This window comes from Microcebus murinus, chromosome 9 (assembly GCF_040939455.1).
Source record: "Microcebus murinus isolate Inina chromosome 9, M.murinus_Inina_mat1.0, whole genome shotgun sequence".
NCBI classification, from domain to species: Eukaryota; Metazoa; Chordata; class Mammalia; order Primates; family Cheirogaleidae; genus Microcebus; species Microcebus murinus.
In genome coordinates, this window is record NC_134112.1 from 15,867,015 (window position 1) to 15,881,118 (window position 14,104).

Below are 14,104 nucleotides of genomic sequence, written 5' to 3' on the forward strand. Positions count from 1 at the left end.
AGTAGCATTTCTGAGTCACTGTGACCAAAATACAAAGCTTTCTAAAATTTCCAAAATATCCCTGGGTAGCTCTACCATCCCCATTGAAGTATATATAACCATTGCGATAGGGAGAATTCATATATGGCAGATTATCCTCATTTTTTTCATTGTCAAAAACTGATCTTTCTTTAACTCCCTCATATCCACTGTCATTTGTCATTAATGACCGGGCTCCACTTAGGGCTTTTGTGCTGGAAGTGTTATGACTCCCCCAGGCTGTATTCAGACCATTCTGACTAGGTCGTAGGGCTCACTCACTGCTGCTGTAGGGATACCAGTAGAAGATCTGTTCCCAGCCTGCGTAGTGATGTCAATTTTGGTCCCTCAATGCCCCTATAACTATGCTTCCATCACACTTCTTTTTGGGCCTTCCTAGATTGACTTCCAGTCTACCTGGAACCCTTTCATTCCAGCAGACGGTCACCTCAGGAAAAGATCTCCTTACTGGAGACCCAGGGTGGGGGTGGGGGAAGGGTTTCAAATCCATAACTGGCACTGCCATGGACCATACGTCAATTTCAAATTCCTTCACCCGTGCTTTAACCTGGTTACAACTTCTGCCTCTTTCAGCCATAAACTACTTCCTTTCTTGGGGCAGCGTACCAATTACACAACTGGCATTCTCTAAGCTAGTAGCAAATTCTAGGATAATGATACCCCAACAAATTACAGGGACTGCAGTTTCCAGTACCATAGCTAGCTGGGATTTCCTCCTCTTGAGTCCCTGCCACTAATGAATTCAACATGTGCTTGATACTAGTTGATTGCCTGGCACCCTCAGCTCAGGTACTTATGGCACTGCCTGCATTGGAACAGGTTCCCTCCTTCAAGCCCACCTACCCAGATCATACATCAGCTCTATTCTGACCTACTCCTTGACATGAATTTGCTGTTCACCTTCCATACTTGTTGTGAGGCCATCATTATCAGCACTGCAAGCAGTGCCACTATGTTGCAAGAGCTGCTCAGGTACTAACCTGACCTCCTCCCTGGTTGGCATAGCCAGCTGTGCCCCGTAGACCCAAAGACTCTCATAGACAAGTAAACCATGCCCCCAGCTGCTCACTAGTGCATTGCCAAAACTAGAACTGAAAAGGAGCCTGCCCTTTTCAGGAGTACTGATTTATTTTTTTTTTTATTTTTGTTTTAGTTATGCTTTCCACTTCCCATTCTCTTCCAGCTTCTATCAAATACAGACAAACCCAGGTCATATGTGGACATGCCTATGTGAGTGGTCTGTTGGGAAGGTTGGCTTCATTCCAATTTTGGCCACACGCTGACTCCTGTTGTGTGTGGACTGCTCCTAAATTAGGTGTTTGAAGTAGATGGTACTAACAGTGCATTATGAAATGAGAATACTCATAGAATGCACTCCGGGGACTATCAGTGCGAATAAGCTACATAGACACTGACTAAAACTTTTCTTTGTAAATGTTTTCCTTATAGTTAGTCACTAAAAATTATAGAGCTTTGGTCACCAAAAATGTATTTCTTATGCATAATCATTGAAACCAGAAATGTAACCCGACTCTGAATTTGAAACAGGGCATTTTATTCTGGTTTTCTTCATGGGAAGTGGCTGACTTTGGTAGAGTAGAAATAGAAAGTTAGAAGTTTATGAAGAAGAACCAAAGATGCATAATGTACAAGGTACACATTACAGTGTTTAATAAATAAAATTTCATATTCAGAATCGAGAATGGCTAAACAGTTTTGTAACACTGGCTTTGTAAAGAACTAAGCTATATCTGAGTTAAACTTTTAGTAGCTCAAAATCTTTCTAAAGTATCTAGGAGGGGCTTCAAGGTAGCTGACCGGAGGCATCCTCTTCCACAAAGCAGAACCAAAAGTGTGAGTAGATAATCACACTTTGAAAAGGTCATCTAAGAGAGAACTCTGGAATATAGCACAGAAGTGGCAGGAAACACCTAAAGCAAGGAAAGAGAGGGAAGCAAGGTAGCCTCTTGACCAAGATTGGGGAGCCTAGAGAAGCTCCCCAATATGGGGAAAGGGTAAGTGAGAGACTCCCAGAGATCTACATTCCCATTGCAGACTCCTGAATTCCTAGTCACAAGAGAGGCCCTCAACCCTTGAGAGATCTGAGACTAATATAGGGAGTTGCCTGAAGACTTCTTGAAGGCATTACACTAGAGAGGGAGCTCACACTGGGTTCCACACACCCCTGAATCCTCAGCAGCTATAGCACAGTGCCATTTTGAGAGCCCAGCACCCACCAGAGTGCATCCTGCCCTGGGGCCCAATGGCCGCTGCATCTCCACATCCCAGGAGCCTCATTGACATCCCCCACCTACACCTGCCTCCACAACAGGCTGCCTCCAGGGCTGAAGCATGAGCCATTGGCAGCATCCCTGCTGCCCCCAGCAGTTGAGTCACTGTACATTTTCCTGTGTCCCAAGGATGCACTCCCCTGCCTGCAGCATTGGAGACAAAGGATAAGCCACTTGCAGCCACCCCATAGCCCCATCAACAGAGCTACTGCAAATTTACAAGTACCCAGGGACAGGCTCCCTTGCCTACAGTTGCCACCTAGGGCCAAAGTATACGTCCCCCAGCTGCTTGCCTACAGCTGCTGGCACTAAAAGCCACCATGCCCTTCCCAGTAGTAGGGCTGCAGTGCAGCTGTTGCCAGCCCTATATGAGCATTCTGCCAAGGGCTGGGGAATCACCCACCCTCTGTCTACCACAGCTAGTGTCTGCATGTACTACTGGGGCTCCTGAGGACAGGTCTACCTATCCTAACTCTGCCTACTCCCTCCCAGTTCCTGAGCATGCCCCATGGTTGGAAATTGAGCACCCCTCCCAGGGGCTTGAGAATGGACCTATCTGACCTTCCACTACCAGTGTAGCTGGCACCCACCTACCTGGATGCACCAATGCAGACCTGGAGACTGGGACTGCCCAGCCCATTGCAGCCACTGCCAACATCATTGTGGACTACTTGGGAGCCAGAGGGTTGTCCTGCTGCTGCTGCTGCCATCACCCATGCCACACCAGGGTCTGAAGACCTGCACACCTGTCTGACCCATTTCTACCAGTACTGGCACCTGGACAAGCTGCCTGGAGGCCCAAGAATCAGCCTGCCTAGACCCGCTAACACTGGTGCCAGTGTATGCAACAATGAGGCCCAAAACAGACATGCCTGACCTGCTGCTGCCACCACTGGGGCCCGAGAAATGGCCCACCTTGTGTCTGTGTCCCCAGCAAAACTTCACCAGCACCTCCACTAGCGGCCACACTGTAAGCCACTAAGGAAATAACAGACACGACTGATACTGTGTACAGCTTAAAAAGTTATATGAAGAGTACACTACTGCACACACTCAGAATCAAAGCCAACATTCTCTACCCAAACAACACCATAAATACATCTTTGGGGAAACATCCTCCCCTATGAAAGCAAATTCAGAAATTAGGAAGAAACAACTGTTACAACAGAGGCATAGATATCAATGTAAGGATGAAAAAAATATGATAAATCATGGAAATATCACAGCTCCTAAGGAACATGATAATTCTTTATCAACAGATTTCAATGAAAAGGAAATTTATGAAATCCTCAAGAAAGAATTCAAAGTAATGATTTTAAAGAAGTTCAGTGAGATACAAGACTCAATTCCCTTCAAAATAGCAACAAAGAAAATAAAGTACCTAGGAATATATTTAACTAAGGAGGTAAAAGACCTCTATAGGGAGAACTATGAAATGCTGAAGAAAGAAATAGCAAAGGATGTAAACAGGTGGAAGAATAAACCATGCTCATGGGGTGGCAGAATCAACATTGTTAAAATGTCTATACTACCCAAAGTAACCTACAGAGCCAATGCAATCCCTATTAAAATACCATCATCATTTTTCAGAGATATAGAAAAAGTAGTTTTATGCTTCGTATGGAACCAGAGAAGACTCCATATAGCAAAATCAATCCTAGGCAGTAAAAACAAAATAGGAGGTATCAATTAACCAGATTTCAAACAATACTACAAGGCTATAGTAATTAAAACAGCTTGGGACTGGCACAAGAACAGGGACATTGACCAGTAGAACAGAACAGAGAACCCAGATATAAAACCATCATTATATAGCCAACTAATCTTCAACAAAGCAGACAAAAATATACACTGGGGAAAAGAATCCTTATTCAATAAATGGTGCTGGGAAAACTGGATAGCCACATGTAGAAGACTGAAACAGGACCCACACCTTTCACCCCTCACAAAAATCAACTCATGCTGGGTAACAGACTTGAACCTTAGATGTGAAACTATTAGAATTCTAAAGGAAAATATTGGAAATACTCTTCTAGACATTGGCCTAGGCAAAGAATTTGTGAAGAAGACCCCAATGGCAATCACAGCAGCAACAAAAATAAATAAATGGGACCTGATCAAATTAAAAAGCTTCTGCACAGCCAAAGAAACTGTCAAGAGAACAAACAGAAAACCCACAAAATGGGAGAAAATTTTCACAAGCTACACATCCGATAAAGGGCTGATAACTAGAATCTATTTAGAACTCAGGAAAATCAGCAAGAAAAAAATCAAACAACCCTATTAAAAAATGGGCAAAGGATATGAACAGAAACTTATCAAAAGAAGGCAGAATAATGGCCAACAAACGTGAAAAAATGCTCAACATCTCTAATCATCAGGGAAATGCAAATCAAAACCACAATGAGATATCACTTAACTCCAGTGAGAATGGCCTTTATCAGAAAGTCCCAAAACAATAAATGTTGGTGTGGATGCGGAGAGATAGGAACACTCCTACACTGCCAGTGGGACTGCAAACTAGTTCAACCTCTGTGGAAAGCAATATGGAGATACCTTAACGTGATACAAGTAGATCTACCATTTGATCCAGCAATTCCACTACTGGGCATCTACCCAAAAGATCAAAAGTCACTTTATGAAAAAGACACCTGCACTCGAATTTTTATAGCAGCACAATTTACAATTGCAAAGTTGTGGAAACAACCCAAGTGCCCATCAATTCATGAGTGGATTAATAAAATGTGGTATATGTGTACCATGGAATACTATTCAGCTTTAAGAAACAATGGTGAGAGAGCATCTCTTGTATTTTCCTTGATAGAGCTGGAACCCATTCTACTAAGTGAAGTATCTCAAGAATGGAAAAACATGCACCACATGAACTCATCAACAAACTGGTATTAATGGATCAATACCTAAGTGGACATATAGGAAAAACATCTATCAGGTGTTGGGTGGATGGGAGGGGGGAGGAGGGGATGGGTATATACAAACACAATGAGTGAGATGTGCAACATTTGGGGGATGGTCACACTTGAAGTTCTGACTTGAGGGGGAAGGGTGTCATTAGCAATATACGTAACCATAACATTTGTACCACCATAATATGCTGAAATAAAAAAAAGAAAACATAAATAAACAATACAAAGAAATGAGAAAAATAATTCAGGATATGAATGAGAAATTTGCAAAGAGATAGATACTATAAAAAAGAACCAAACAGAAATTCTGGAACTGAAAAATCCATGAATGCAATAAAAAATACATTCAAAAGCTTAAACAATATAGATCAAGCAGAAGAAAATTTCAGAACTATAAAACAAGTTTTTTTAAATAGCCCAAACAAAAATAGAGAAAAAAGAATATAAAAGAGTGAGCACAGTGTATGTGCTACATAGGACAACATAAAGTGACGATATATTTGACTTTCTAGTCTCCCAGAAGGCAAAAAGAAAATTAAAGGAATAGAAAACCTATTTAATGAAATAATAGCTGAAAACTTCCCAAGTATAGTAAGACATTTAGACATCAGATAAAGGAACCTCAGAAATTCCCAAATAGATATAATCCAAAAAGGTCTTCTCCACTGCACATTATAGTTAAACTGGCAAAGGTCAAAGACAGAATGATAAAAGCAGGAAGAGAAAACATCTGGTCATTTACAAGGGAACCTCCATTAGACTAACAACAGATTTCTTGGTAGCAGAAATCTTACATCCCAGGAGAAAATGGGATGATATATCCAAATAGCTGAAAGAATTAAAAAAAAAAAGCCAGATAAGAATACTACACCCTGCAAAGTTATCTTTCACAGATGAAAGAGAAATAAAGTATTTCCCAGATAAGCAAAAGCTGAGGAAATTCATCACCATGAGGCCAGTACTACAAGAAATGCTTAAGAGTAACCTGGACCTGGTAATGTAAGGATAATATCTAATATCGTGAAAACATATGAAAGTATAAAACCCGCTGGTAGAGCAAACGCACAAATAAGCAAGAGGTAAGGAAATTTTTCTACTACAGAAAACCACCAAACCGGAATGATAAATAATAAAAAGAAAGAAATGAACAAAAGATATATAAAACAATCAGAAATAAATTAATAAAATGTCAAGAATAAGCCCTTACATGTCAATATAATAATCTCAAATGTAAATGGATTAAACTTTCCACCTAGAAAATATAGATTGGCTGAAGGGATTTAACAAAAAAAGACCCAACTATATGCTGCCTACAAGATACACATCTATAAAGACACATATAGACTGAAAGTAAAGGGATTGAAAAAGTTATCCCATGCATATAGATACAAAAAGTAAGCAGGGGTAGCTAAACTTATATCAGATAAAACAAACTTTAAGACAGAAATAGTAAAAAGAGATAAGAATGCCATCATATAATATAAAGTATCAATTCTGCAAAAGGAAATAAAAATTCTAAACAGGTATGTATCCAATATGGGAAGACCCAGCCTTAGATCATTATTAGATCCAAAGGAAGAGATAAACTCCAATACAGTAATAATTGGGGACTTAAACACCCCACTCTCACCATTATACACATCATCTAGGTAGAAAATTAATGAAACATTAGATTTAGAAACATTAGATTTAAAAAGTGCTTTAGATCCAATGGACTTAACATTTACAGAACATTTCATCCAACAGGTACAGAATATACATTCTTCTCGTCATCTCGTGGAACATTCTCCAAGATAGATTATATATTAGGACACAAAACAAGTCTCAACAAATTTTAAAATCAAAGTGATATCAAGTGTTAGTATCTTCTCAGAATACAATGGGAAAAAACTGGAAATTAATAACAAGAGAAACAACAGCACATCAAAAAGATAATACCACATGATCAAGTGCCATATATCCCAGGAAGCCAAGGGTGGTTCCACATATGCAAATCAATAAATCTGATACATCATGTCAACAGAATGAAGGACAAAAACCATACAATTATCTCGATAGGTACAATAAAAGCATTCATTTGATAAAATTCAGCATCCCTTTATGATAAAAAATTTCAACAAACTAGGCATAGAAGGAACATACCTCAAAATAATAAAGTCCATATATGACAAACCCACAGCTAACATCACAGTGAATGGGCAAAAGCTGAAAGCCTTTCTTGTAAGAAACAAAACAAGAAACTGGAACAAAACAAGTTGTAAGAAACTGGAACAAAACAAGGATGCTTACTTTCACCACTCCTATTCAACATAGTACTGGAAGTTCTAGACAGAGAAATCAGGCAAAAGGGAGAAATAAAAGGCAGCCAAATTGGAAAAGAGGAAGTCAGATTGTTACTCTTTGCTGATGGCATGATCTGATATCTAGATCTAGAAAAACCTAGACTCCACCAAAAAAACCTAGATGTAATAAATTTAGTAAAGTTGCAGGATACAAAATCAATATACAAAAATCAGTGGTGGCCGGGCGCTGTGGCTCACGCCTGTAATCCTAGCTCTTGGGAGGCCGAGGCGGGCGGATTGCTCAAGGTCAGGAGTTCAAAACCAGCCTGAGCAAGAGCGAGACCCCGTCTCTACTATAAATAGAAAAGAAATTAATTGGCCAACTGATATATATATAAAAAAATTAGCCGGGCATGGTGGCGCATGCCTGTAGTCCCAGCTACCCGGGAGGCTGAGGCAGAAGGATCACTTGAGCCCAGGAGTTTGAGGTTGCTGTGAGCTAGGCTGACGCCACGGCACTCACTCTAGCCTGGGCAACAAAGTGAGACTCTGTCTCAAAAAAAAAAAAAAAAAAAAAAAAAAAAAAAAAAAAAAAAAAAATCAGTGGTGTTTATAAACACCAATAATGAACTAGCTGAAAAAGATATCAAGTGGGCAATCCCATTTATAATATCTGAAAAAATAATACTTGGGACTGAATTTATCCAAGGAAGTGAAAGACCTGTACAAGGAAAACTAGAAAACACTGATGAAAAAAATTGAAGAAGATACAACAATTGGAAAGATATCTCATACTCATGGATTGGAAGAACAATATCACTAAAATAATCATACTGCTCAAAGTAATCTATAGATTCAATGCAATCCCTATCAAAATACCAATTTCATTTTTTACTGAACTAGAAAAAACAGTCATAATATTTGTATGGAAGCAAAAAGGAACCTCAATAGCCACAGTAATCCTGAGCAAAATGAATAAATCTGGAGACATCACACTTTCTGACTTCAAAATATATTATGAGGCTATAGTAATCAAGACAGGATTGTAGTAGTATAACAATAGATACATAAACCAATGGAGCAGAATAAGAACCCAGATATAAGTCCATGTATTTACAGCCAACAGAGTTTTGACAAAGGCACCAGGAATGTATATTGGAGAAAGGACATCCTCTTCAATAAATGGTGCTGAGAAAATTAGGCATACATATGCAGAAGAATGAAACTGGACCCCTATCTATCACTATATATACAAATGAACTCAAGATGGATTAAAAACTTAAATGTAAGACTCGAAACTATAAAACTAATAGAAGAAAACAGGGGAAACGCTTCAGGAAATCTCTCTAGGCAAAGATTCTTATGGCCAAAACCTCAAAAGCATAGGAAACAAAAATTAAAAAAACAATAGATGGGTAGGATTATAGTAAACTAAAAGGCTTTTGCATAGTAATGGAAACAAAAGATTGAAGAGACAACTATAGAATGGGAGAAAATATTTGCAAACTACTCATCTGACAAGGGACCAATATCAAGAATATGCAAGGAACTTAACAGCAGAATAATAATAATAATAATAATCCATTATAACATGGTCAAAGGATCTGAATAGACCTTTCTCAAAAGAAGACATACAAATGGCTAACAAGTATATGAAGAAATGCTCAATATCATCAATCATAAGGGAGACAGAAATCAAAAACACAATTAAATATTATCTTACCCCAGTTAGAATGACTACTATTAAAAAGACAAAAAATAACAGGCACTGGAGAGAATGCAGAGAAAAAGGAACTCTTATATACTGTTGGTGAGAATATAAATTAGTAAAGTCACTGTGGAAAACAATAATTAAATTTCTCAAAAAAATAAAAATATAGAACTACTATAACTATCTAGTAATCCCACTACTGGGCATTTATCTAAAAAAGAAGAAATAAGTATATCAGTGCTATACCTGCACTCTTGTGTTTGCTGCAGCACTAGTCACAGTAGCAAAGATGTGGAATCAATCCAGTGTCCATCAACAGATAAATGGATAAAGAAAATATATGTATATACATACACACAATGGAATACTATTCGACTATTAAAAAATAAAATCATGTCATTTCCAGTAATCTGGATGGAACTGGATGTCCCTAACATAAGTTAACATAAGATAACGTAAGTTAAATCATCCAAGCACAGAAAGACCAATACTGCATGTTCTTACTCATAGGTGGGAGCTAAACAAGTTGATCTCATGGAGGTACAAAGCAGAAAGATGGATACCAGTGCTAGGAAGAGTGTGTGTGTGTGGGAAGGGGGGATGAAGATAGGTTGATTAAGGCCACAAACATACAATTAGATAGAAGGAATAAGTTCTAATGTTTGATAGTTGAATAGGGTGACTATGGTTAACAACAATGCAGTCTATATTTCAAAATAGCTAGAAGAGAGAACTTGGAATGTTACCAGCACATAGAAATGATATATACTCAAGGTGATGGATACCACAAATACCCTGACTTGATCATTACATAGTCCATGCATGTAATAAAATATCACATGTATCCCATATGTACAAATATTATGTATCAATAAAATATCAAGTAATATAGATTCACCCACTCAAACACAGATGAAGTTCCAGATGCACTTGTAGGTTCCAGACCACATGCATCTCCTTTCAATGCTTTTTTATATTCCCCCGCTCCATCATCAATGGCTGGATCCGATATCTGATGAAATATATTGTCATTTGATAGAAACCCTGTTTAAGGGAAATTGCAGACAAAAAAGAAATACCTATTTCCACCAAACTTCTGTGGCCTTTACCATGACTATGTTGTGTTGCTAACATAGAAAAATATGCCATAAAAATAAGAAAGGCTGCCATGGAAAGTGAATAAAGTACTTGCAAGGAGCATAAACTGGGAGGTTAGAAAGGAGAATTTTAAAAAGACAAAGATTCAAAGATTCTACTTCTGGGAATTTTCACACACATTTCCTTGGTATAAAGATATATATTCAAGAAATCAATAAAAACAAATATATGACAAAATTGATTTAAGAACATGTGTACTACATATAACTATATACTACATTATCACATTTCTTAACATAGATCTATACTAAATGCCATTAAATATTCAAGAGAATCTAGTGAAAATAGTAAGTTATGGAACATACCTGGCTAGTCAAATTTTTGTAAAACTATATTAATTCATATGTTCATACAAAATCTGAATAGACAGACATCAAAATGTAATAGTGATACATGTCAAAATGTAATAGGTTATCTCTGAATGGTGGGGTTTTAGGCAGCACTGTACTTGCTTTCCTGTTTTTATTTTTGTAATAAACCTGAATTGTTTATATAATAAATATGCTGGATACAATAGAAAGTATAATATTTCCCAGTACCCAGGCTCTAGTGACTATGGAATGAAAGTAGGTCCAGAGAGTTGTGCAGTGGCCTTTTAGCCTTTCTTTTGTTTCCTAAACTACTAGCTCTCTCGTTTTGAAAACTTCTGTCATACATTCAATGTTGGATGGTCAGCAGAAAAGCCTTGCTGGCCTTAGCTTTTAATGTAAGTGAAATGGGCTCATTTCATCATGTAGTTTTTATGAAATTTACAGTGTAGTTATGGAATGATTATCTCCTTTTTTATACAGCCTCACTCACTACATTTATGTATAGAGTTTGACCTCCTCCTATTTCCCTCTTTTTCTCCTCAATATGGACAAGACTACTTCTTGCCACTCACTGAATTCCATGGTGGAAAATAAAAAAGTCTATTTTCCTACATATTTATATCTTTCAATACAGTCAGGATGAGACCATGATCTGTTTCAGAAATATAAAATTTTCTATGTGTGTGTACTTGTTTTCAAGAAAGACTATTCACTTATTTAATGCTTTAAAGTACACTCAACACCAAGTACAAAAAAAAAACATAGGGAGATTTTTGTCCAAACCACCTAGATAGTAAATGGCAGATCACAAAAGACTTGATTGAGCTCAGATCTTCTGATTCCAAAACAAATTCATTTTACGGAAATAACCCAGCATTATTAATATTTCATAGCAAGCAGTCCAAAATGGCTGGTACAAGCATAGCATGAGGTTATGTTCATTAAGACTGCATCAGTGTGTTTAATAAATTTTTTTTTTTTTTTTTGCGACAGAGTCTCACTTTGTTGTCCAGGCTAGAGTGAGTGCCGTGGCGTAGCTCACAGCAACCTCAAACTCCTGGGCTTGAGTAACCCTTCTGCCTCAGCCTCCCGAGTAGCTGGGACTACAGGCATGCGCCACCATGCCCGGCTAATTTTTTATATATATATCAGTTGGCCAATTAATTTCTTTCTATTTATAGTAGAGATGGGGTCTCACTCTTGCTCAGGCTGGTTTTGAACTCCTGACCTTGAGCAATCCGCCCGCCTCGGCCTCCCAAGAGCTAGGATTACAGGCGTGAGCCACAGCGCCCGGCCAATAAATTTTTATTATTCATTGCTAGCCAGCTGCCAGGACTCTGTAATCCTAGTATTTTGGGAGGCCAAGGTGGAGGATCATTTGAGCCAGAAGTTCTAGATAAGCCTGGGCAATGTAGCAAGACCTCATCTCTAAAAAGGAAGAAGAAGAAGAAGAAGAAGAAGAAGAAGAAGAAGAAGAAGAGGAAGAGGAAGAGGAAGAGGAAGAGGAAGAGGAAGAGGAAGAGGAAGAGGAAGAAGAAGAGGAAGAGGAAGAGGAGGAAGAGGAGGAGGAAGAGGAAGAAGGAGAAGGAGAAGAAGAAATTATTCACTGCTGACTTAAACTGTAAAATTCAAGCAACCAGGAGGAGAGGACATTTTCTATCTCTTTAGTTCAAACTATGAAGACTGAAGTGTAGAATATTCAGTATTTGTGCCCATTAGGAGGATTAAGGTAGAGCTGTATTTTCTCTGATAGCATAATCTACTATATATACCTTTGCATCCCTCTTAGTATTAGTTAACAAAGTATTAGAATGTTAGAACTCATAAATACTTAGGTTTTTATAACATTATTATATAAATTGCCATTAACTTTTAATCAAAATTGTTTCACCATAAGAGAAAAAGTTAGTGGTAATTGTTGACTTGTTTCAGGTTTTTCTTCAAAAGAGGTTGAGTTGAGAGTGTAGGAGAGCACCTACCAAAGGTGTTTACATGAGGAGAAAGAGAACTAATTCTCAAAGATGCCTTTACTGAAAGGCATGTGGCAGAGTTGCTAATCATAAGAAAGTCACTGTGAAAATGACAATTCTAATGCATATTGAATAGGTACCAGAGGTCAGGTCTTTTAGGCATTATCTTTAAACCTCACTACCACTGTGTTTTACAGGTGAGGCAACCAAAGTTCAAGTGTAGAGAATGCCCAACCAAGAAGCTGAGAAATGGCAGAGTCAAGATTTTAGACACTTTTTGTTTGATTTCAAAGTCCCACTTTCCATAAAACTGCAATGACCCTATAATTCAGGGGTCCTCAAACTTTTTAAACAGGGGGCCAGTTCACTGTCCCTTAGACCATTGGAGGGCCGGACTATAGTTTTTAAAAAAACTATGAACAAATTCCTATGCACACTGCACATATCTTATTTTGAAGTAAAAAAAAAAAAAAAAATTGGCAAAAACACCCGCATGTGGCCCGCGGGCCGTAGTTTGAGGACGCCTGCTAATTTCACCAGGCCTCTATAGTATTATGTTTTCCCCAGTGCTGCCACGTAATAAATATTGCAGATATTGTTGACTTATGATATGATAAGCAAAATAAGTGTTTATCATTATATGATAATATATGGCCACCGGGAATTTTTGCAACATACGAAAATCAAAAGACATGAAGGTTTTCCTTACTGTTAATAGTATATAAATGTAAATCCTGTCTGTTCTGCCCTTAAAGGTGTTGTGATGCAAGACATTTCCAATTGCTTCTTTAGAATAAAGAACTCTTCTGCTCAGTTTTGAACCAATTCCAAACCAGAGGAACTCTCGCACTGGGGTTTGAAACAAAGCGCTGAAATGATACATGTCCCTTGCTAGATGGTAAACCGCAGTCGCTTCATTCAGATGACCTCAAGGCCTGACCAGAGAGTACTCAGCTGCTTCTTCTGGTTACCTTTTCATGCTGGCTTGTCCTTAATATAGCTAATGTTCCCCAGATGTATCAGCCACTGGCTCTCATTAACCCTTGCTGGTCTCACATGCAGCACCCACTGCTTTTCAGAGAGACACAGGAGAAAAGTGGAGAAAATAGCAAATCTTGCCAGTGCTATACCTTTCAGAGCATGGCAGTGGTATGCAGAAAACCTGCCAAATGTGTGTGTTTATTTTAAATGTTTTATTTCTGAAAATTTTGAGAATATATAAAAAGAGAGAGGAGATTGGTATAATAAACCTCTTATATGCCCTTATCTAGCTTTAGCAAACTTATTTTGTACATACCCTTACCTACCTTATATATATCCTATTTTATTTTATTATTTTATTCTTTTTAATTTTGTTTGAGACAGAGTCTCGCTTTGTGCCCAGGCTAGAGTGAGTGCCATGGCGTCAGCCTAGCTCA